The sequence below is a fragment of the Lissotriton helveticus genome, chromosome 3_1, assembly GCF_964261635.1.
Source record: "Lissotriton helveticus chromosome 3_1, aLisHel1.1, whole genome shotgun sequence".
NCBI lineage: Eukaryota > Metazoa > Chordata > Amphibia > Caudata > Salamandridae > Lissotriton > Lissotriton helveticus.
Genome location: NC_136061.1, coordinates 1,817,027,856 through 1,817,036,212, shown reverse-complemented (window position 1 = coordinate 1,817,036,212; position 8,357 = coordinate 1,817,027,856). Strand labels below are relative to the sequence as shown.

General features: G+C 42.3%; 1 protein-coding gene across 1 annotated transcript in view; it reads left to right on the top strand.

Annotated features, from left to right (window-relative positions):
- Window positions 1-709: 709 nt before the first annotated feature.
- TSPAN32 (tetraspanin 32) overlaps window positions 710-8,357 on the top strand; it is a 526,327-nt gene continuing 518,679 nt past the window's right edge. Inside the window, exons 1-4 of the mRNA XM_078682734.1 lie at window positions 710-781; window positions 902-927; window positions 1,024-1,051; window positions 1,163-1,194. The gene's annotated coding sequence lies outside the window, so the exon portion shown is untranslated. The remainder of the gene's footprint in view (window positions 782-901; window positions 928-1,023; window positions 1,052-1,162; window positions 1,195-8,357) is intronic.

Genomic DNA, 8,357 nt, shown 5'->3' with positions numbered 1-8,357 from the left:
AGAGAGAGAGACTGCTCAGCCTACTAACATTACTTCCTGGGGAACTTTGTACTTCATTCAGTTACAGGTTTATAGGACTCGTACACTGGACCCCCTTAAATATTGTCCTCCCCTTTTTAAAGTCCCTCCTTGTTGTTCACACAGTATATGCATATGCACATACATTATAACACACATTAAAAACCCTGTCCAGTTTAAATACCACAACTACCAGGTTAAGGCAACCCACATTAGGGTACTCATAATTCCAATACAAATATCTTGTCGCTAGACATAAGTTAGAATTACCAGCCGTTTATAATTGACAGTTCTACCGCCATCGGTAGTTCATATAAAGGCTGCCTATGATTAAGACCTTAACATAGTTATACCACAGATTGGATTTTATTTTTTTAGCGCACAAGCAAATTGAATTAGGAACACGATTATGTTTAGATACCCAGTGATCGTTACACGCATGTGCGAGTACAACTGCATCGACTATTTCGCAATTCATATCATTTGCAGTTATTTTCTCACAGATAGAATATCTTATTTCACAATATAGATTCTTGAATAATGTCAGTATATATCGTTCATCCCTCGATTTATCCATTAGGCCGTTCTATTTTTGCTCTATTGTAAGATGGAGCTCGATTACCTATGAGTGACCCGCAATGAGAACCATAGTCCTTTTCTAGTGTTCACAACTAAAGGCGTGTAAAATCTCAATATCGGTTCATGGCGGCCACCTACGAAAAACTCGGCGTCTCTGATCAAGTTTGGATTATACTATCACGAGGTATGTCAGACGACCCTCAGCGTTTCTTTCGCCATTATTTATCAAAAAAGTTGCGTATACTTTTGTTCACGGCGTTTCTTTAATTATGGCTCATTTATGCCCGTGTCTGTTTTCTTACAGATACGCAAAGCTAGTCAGACCTTCAGGTAGGAAGCCCTTTATTCTTTACGAGGTTGTTGACAAATAAGTTGGAAAGCGTTAAAGATTTAACAGGCTTTCACTATGTTTTAAATACCAAACAGGTTCCCGACCGACAGATTTCAAATTCAGGTAGGATATGCAAATTCATTGCATACACAGTTTCTCTTGTTTATCTAATCAAACCATCTAGGTACATACAGACACAGTCTTAACAAGCACTACTTGTGGTTTTTATTACAGCATTAACCCAAATCAGTTCAAAGTACCCTCGGGTAAGATATACATTCACAAGTGTTTATACTCACTATCAATCTGTGAGATGACATATGTAACAGACAGATATCTTTCTACTTTATAGGCGAGAATCTACAGACATTTATCCAATTGAGGTATGCATATCTACATCCAATTAGATTCATTTAAAATCAGCTACCATGGGCTCACATGTTAAAACACATACTTTTATTTTTCCCCTTTAGAGTTGCCCCTGAGGAAGGTACCGTTGTGGTACCGAAATGCATCGGGCGTGTTAAATGTTAATGTTGATTGAAATATAATATGATATGAGAAAATCATTACAATGTACAAATGCATATATGATTGTTAATCTGAAAGTGATTGTGATGAACTTATGATTTATGATTTGTGATACACAATATGAATTTTGTTGAAATAAAGGTCATCAATTAAAAAATATGAACAATGATGGCATTATGAATTAATCTAATGTTAAAAACAGAACAGGTGTGGGAATACACCGAGTGAACAGTGCATGATTGGACTAACCGTTCGGTTAGTCTTAACTATAGTTGAACCTAGGAGTGACAACCCTCTACAATCAGTGCACCAATTTACAAGGAGGTTTAAAAACGTACATATTAGGAGTGCTCCCTCGCGCATCTCTTATTCAGATGGCAAACATAGCCACATCAGGAGTTGTGGCCTTTGGGCCACATTATTTCACCTTACTCTTCCAGCCAAAATGTAGTGCTTATAGCTTTCACAAACGTTTCTGGCTCTATGAGCTTTAAAATATGTAACTTATCAAACAGTTCTCCAAAAATGAGCATCATGAGATTAGCCAAATGCTGTTTTGTAAATGGGTGAAATCCGCGAATGTGGGCCACTTTTTTAAGGGGTGCCTGTTGTGGGAGTATGAGTCATTAGCCTCTGATTTCCAGAGTTTGTCCTGCTAGCGCTTTACCAAACTGGGCCATGTAAACCCATTCAGCACTTCACTCTCTGTGATAGTGATGAACTTCTTAGTTGCCACCACAGCAGCAGTACTCCAGTCCTTTTTGAACGACCAGCAGGGACTTGCTACGCATGTCATTCTTACCACCTCGTCAGAAAGAAACACACCAACTTAAGGTTCCTTCTGCATTCTTCAGGCATACTGGAGGTCACCACCCCAAGCCCTTGCAGGCATTCATGACTCCAGCAAAGATGTAGTCTTCCTGCTGATGGCAATCCAGCTTCTGGATCAGTGAGTCAGGGGTGGGCCACACCGTAAAACATCAATGTCAGTATCGGCACAGTCCTTGCAGGAGCTTAACCTGACCTCTGGCACAGTCCTGGCAAGAGAGCTGCACGGTCCCCTCGGGCACACTTCTTTTCTTGTAGTGGCACAGTCCGTTCGGCACACTTCTCTCGTGTAGCGGTGCAGTCCGTTCTGACACGCTTCTCTGGTGTAGTAGCTCAGTCATCTTGGGCACTCCTTGGTGTATCAGCATAGGCTGTTCTGGCTCGTTTCTCTGGTGTGGTAGTACAGTCCACTCTTTTAGATGTAGGTCCCACTTGGAACTGTTCAAGTGGAGAGACTTCGCTGCACTCTTCTCTGGGCCCACGGATTGCTCTTTTCAATCTTCCCTTGGTCAGCGGACCCACACTACTGTGGGTCAAGTTGCTCTGACACATCATATCCAGGACATTTCTGCAGGGTTGGCAGGCTACTACACACACTAAGCAGTAGCAGCAGGTTGGCTTCAAGGCACTTCAGGTCAGAGAATCAGTACCTTCCTACAAGGCAAGACTCCAGGTGATATCCCCTCACCAATGAGAAACCATCTGTCAGGCTTACACCAGCCTTGGTTGCACAGCAGTCATCCAAGTACGCTGTGGAGTACTCCTTCCCTTAGTCACAGAGAACTTGGAAATGGGACAATAATTAGGTTAGTGGCTCACATTTTCAAAAACTCAAAGCAGACGGAGAATGTGGAATCTATGTATGTACTTTCAGAACCGGTTTGGGTTGGTTCTCTTTCATCCGTCCTCTCTAGACTACTCTCCAGACACAGACTTTGGATAGGATAGAATTCCTCACAGCAGAGTAGTCTCCAGCCTGGTGTAGCAACTACAGGGGCCAAAGAGGTGTGAACATTCTGCACCTGACTATCAACAGCCACACTGAACAGTGATCAGAAAGAGTCAAAAGGCTGGCCTGATCTAAAGGGCCCTTCAACAACAGAGATTTCCCTACCCTTCCCCCCACCTAATTGAGTTCATAAAGGTGCCCTTTCTCTTCTTTCCTCTTTTCAGTGTCCAGGCGTCCTCCTTTCAACTTCAGGAATGTCAGCAATACACTTACCACTGGTTGGTAAAACAATTTAACTTAATTATGCACACAATAACAGGACAGAGGCTTCCAAAATGGGACCAGCAGGCCTGTATTACTCTGGTTCATTCATACTTATTTTTATGTCTTATAAAGCGCTCAGCTACCCCAACCTTGAAGCTGGCGTACAAGCCTTTCCCCAGGATTACGGAGGACCTGGATCACAAGCTGGGTCTAGACCTGACTGACCATTATTATGGGGTGATTTCCCAAGCTACTTTTGCAATACCCCAATCATCAAGGACTTTGGTGAACACTCTACTTGACATACAGAGCCCTGATGAAGTTCCCTATATCAAAGGAACGAAACGCGTTGACTGATGGCCGATTTTACTTCTATCACAAATAAAGAAAACTAATGGACTAAAACGTACTATCCCAACGCCATTTCTGGTGCATCTTCTACTCCAAAGTATTTTGTTCATTCTGGATGCCAGTGACACTCAACTGAGGCAAGTGCCAGAAGTAGATGCACAGGGCAATTCATTTGATAAAATAGGGATTGATGTGCTGAACCCTTGGTCAGCCCTTGAAAGTAGTGTTTGTTTTCCTACCCCAAGAAGTTTCCCTGCGCTAGGACCCAGGTAGAGGGAGTACAGCCCTAGATTAAACCAGCCAAGTCTCCCGCCCGTTGCGAAACACCGTGAGAGAGGGACAGTTTCACTGAGATTCCGTGAGGTAATTCCAGAGCTTCAGCCCAAGGTATGAAAATGACTGACTCACTTCATACATGCTCAACATATTCGACACTTTACGCAAGGACTGATTAGATGACCAAAGCACACGTACCGGATAAGGTGCCACTAGATCTTGGATGTAGAGAGGCGCAATACCAGATTTGGCCTTGTGCATATAGCACAAGGCTTTTAATTGTATACGTTTGTCTACAGTCAGCCAATGGAGTTCCCGGAAGAAGATTTGATACCCATGCATACTTAGTAAGGCAAAAGAGCAGCCTGACACCCACATTTTGAGGTAGCTGAAGGCACTGGATGACTGCCGTCTCAGTAGTAGATAGTACTAGATAAGAATATAAAGTGCACTCTGACCAAAATGGTATCCTGACGCTAGCTAGACCATTATGTAGGGAAATCAACTAATGAAGATCTGAAGCTAAAATAGGCTATTAATGAGGAAAGAGCCAAGTTTTCAAAGATGTTCTGAATTTTAACAGGTCAGAGTGAGATCTTAATGGAGCTGGTAGTTTATTCCAGATTTAAGCTGCTTTTGCGGTGAAAGCACGCCCTCCTTGTCGAACTTTTTTTAATATGTGTTCTTGGAGATTGTTGCATGTGGTCAATCAGAGATGACTGCCAGGAGTGTATTTTATTAGTTTGGCTCGTAAGGGTGTTGGTCCTTTGTTGTGTAGTGCTTTATGCACAATACAGAGTGATTTGAATATGATCCTCTGTTTGATAGGCAGCCAGTGAAGGTCTTTCAGAGCATTTGTGGCAGAAGAGTGTCGCGGTCTGTTTAGTGTTAGCTTTGCTGTAATTATCTGGATGCGTTCCAGCTTCTTTGATACATAGCTGGGATCTCCTACTAGAAGGGCATTGCAGTGGTCCAGCCTGCTTAATATTACACCTCTAGAGATTAATGATCTAGCTGGGAGATCGAGCAGAGGGTATAGCTTCCTGAGGGCCCGGATTAGTGCAAAGCAAGTCCTGGTAAATCCGTTCACTTGCTTTTCCATAGAAAGGCCTTCATATAAAACAACACCTAAATTTCATAGTGCAGTTGAGGTGCCCATCAGGGTTTCCGTGGGCAGTGGCCAGAAGTTAGGGGATAGTGAAACCAGAATTTTATTAGATGGACAACAAAGGAGCTCAGCTTTGCTTCCATTCATCTTAGGTGAATTTGCATTCATCCAGATAAAGATGTCCAGGCTACATACCTGAAAGTTGCGTTGAGTGTCACCCTGATCTTTATTTAATGCCAAAATCAACTGGGTATCATTCACATAGTTAATCAACTTCATCTTGTGGTCCTTAATCAGAGAATCAAGAGGTTTAATATAAATATTGAATAAAATAGGATGGAGTGAAGAGCCCTGGAGGATGATATTTGATGTTGTTCTAAATTTAGATAAAAAAGGGGGAATTCTTTAAAATTTTTATTGGAAAGGGAAGAAGGGAAATGGGTTGAAATTAGCTAGATCTGATGCGTCAGACAGAGCTTTTTTCAGTAGTGGCTTCCCTATAGCTCTTTTCCAACAGTCAGGCACAGTCTCAATTTTAAGGCAATGGTTACAAAGTTGTAAGAGAGGGCCTGCCAGTTCATCTTCCCATTTTATCCATTGCTTTGATGGGAGGGGATCCGGGGGAGACCCTGATTTCATGGATCTATACCAGCCGCGGTCCGTGTAGGTAACAGTGGTGGGGCTGAGTAAGGGTGTATTTCGAGGGACAATGCAGAGGGAAAATAAATAAATAAATAAATAAATAACCGCGGCTGACCTATACAAAGTTTTAAGAGCCTCAAGAGCCTCAACAGAAATAGGGTCCAAACTAGTCAATGCCGCGGAAGTGACATCTGAAAGGTGTGGTGAGCCAAATGGAGTGGGACTATTAGTGTTTGGAGTATAGTATTTTAGTGCAGTAGGTTTATCAATTCCATCTAGAATTGTTTTGATCTTGTTTTCAAAGTGTTCCGACAAGTCATCACATAATTTCTGCGAAAGTGTAATTTCTCGCTTAAAACGAGAGAGATTGATGAAATCCTTGACTATGTCAAATGTATTTTTTTGTTTTGTTAGGGGCTGCAGTGATCAGCTCACAGTAATAGTTAGTTTTGGTTTTCTTAACTTATTTTTATAGTCTTTTATTGCAGCTTTTAGATAAATCTTATCTTCCTTAAGACAAGGGCACCTCCATCTCCTCTCCAATTGTCTGCACTTTAGTTCAGCTTCTTTTAGAGTGAGATTGCACCATGGGGCTGACAATTTTTTTCAGGGTTTGAGGTAGTCAGAGGTATAATTTCATCTAAATGTTTTAAGATTTAACTTTCAAACTTTTGATAGTTCACTTCTATTGAAGTGTGCGTCGTTAAAAAAAGGTTTAGACTTAATATTTGAGAGTTTGTTCCATGCTCTGCTTTCTACTGAGTGTGTGACTGTCTTTTCCAGGGATCCGTTCTTACCCACATGCAGGTAAAAGATGATCAGTGAGTGATTGGTCCAGCATAGAGAGGTAGTTTCCCCTATAGAAATTAGACCATCTGAGGGAAAAATTAGAGTGTGGCCAGCTATGTGTGTAGGGCCATGAGCTGTTGTTGAAGGCTGATAGTTTCACAGGTACTCATCGGCTCCTTATAAGCCGCAGATGGCCTCCTTCTGCCCAAAAGTGTAGGTCTCCAAGCAGAAAAAGATTGGTGTACCTAAGCCTCATATTGGTAACAATGTCTAAGAGAGAGGAAAGAGAGGAGTTTGCGGTATTAGGTGGCCTATAACAGAGAATCCCCTTATCCATATTTTCCTTATGAGCCTTTAGCTGGAATGCTAGTACTTCTATCCCATCTGCCTCATCTAGAGGAAAGATGGTAAAGTCCCAACTATCTTTCTGGAGAATGCCTAACTCTCCCCCCCCCTTCTTACCAGCTCGGGCTTATGGAACCCTTTGAAACCATACAGATATGCCCTGTCAAGATCCAAGACAGAGTCCCCTGTAGTCCATGTTTCCGTAATGAATATTACGTCAAACCCCCCTGTGTCAAGCAGTAAATTAATTTATTTTCGGCGTGTTTTGGGAGGGATCTAGTATTCACCAGACCTCATTTTAACCTGTCCATCGATTAAGTCTTAACATTATGACTCTCAGTATAGTGAGTCCCTGTGAGAGTGGCGGGTCACTTACCAATGCTCATAAGTTCCTCACTGGTACAGCAGATTCTACCTCGCTGATTTGTGATCAACAATAATCTCCTTACAATTGGATCTTAGTAGAGCACGAATGCTCCAGCCCGCTGCTTTATAGTGTCTAAATGACGCTGTAAACGTAAGATGGCAGACCTGCTAAGCTACGGGTGCCGCTGATTACCAAAAAGAGCAAGTTGTTTCCAAAAATGCCCGCAAGCAAGTTTGAGTTAAAATTACGTTTTCTAATTACAATAAAATGCCCCCACAATTGCACAATTTCAAATTTAGGTCTGATCAACAATAATGTCCTTACAAGTGGATCTCAGCCCTCAAGTATAGACCGTTCCCATAGTCTGTTCTAGACAGGATTAATGCTTGAACACAGTTTTCTGAGCAGAAAGAGTTATTATGCCTATGATCTTTCTTATCCACCTCAGAACTGCAAAACAGGTAGAAACTACCTTTGCATCCTATGTCTTCATCGTAAGCTTCTCATCCAGCCAGAAGCCAAGATTCTTTACCTTCGGTGACAGATCTGGGAGGCTAGCTAGAGACTACAGCGAATGCTGAAGGCCCAATAGTTGGGGATTTTTTCCCAGGATCATGACCTCAGTCTTCTTACCCTTGAGCTTAAGTGAATTTGCACCCATCCATTCAGAATTCCAGCGCAGGCCTAAGTTCAGAGTTCTGGTGTACTTGTCCTGTGCAGGTCACAAAGCAAAGATGATCTATCTATGTGTCTTTTGCATACAACAACAAAGTTAAGCAACAGCTCTCAATCATCTCTGTAAGTGGGCGTACATAGATGTTGAACAGCATTGGGCTTAATGTCGATCCCTGGGGGACACTGCCGACAAGTGCAATGCCGATCCCTGGGGAACACCGCAGACTAGTGCCCGTGGTTTTGACCTAGCACTGCCTGAAAAGACCTGGAATGAACAGTCTTCAAGAAATGAAGACATCCAGGC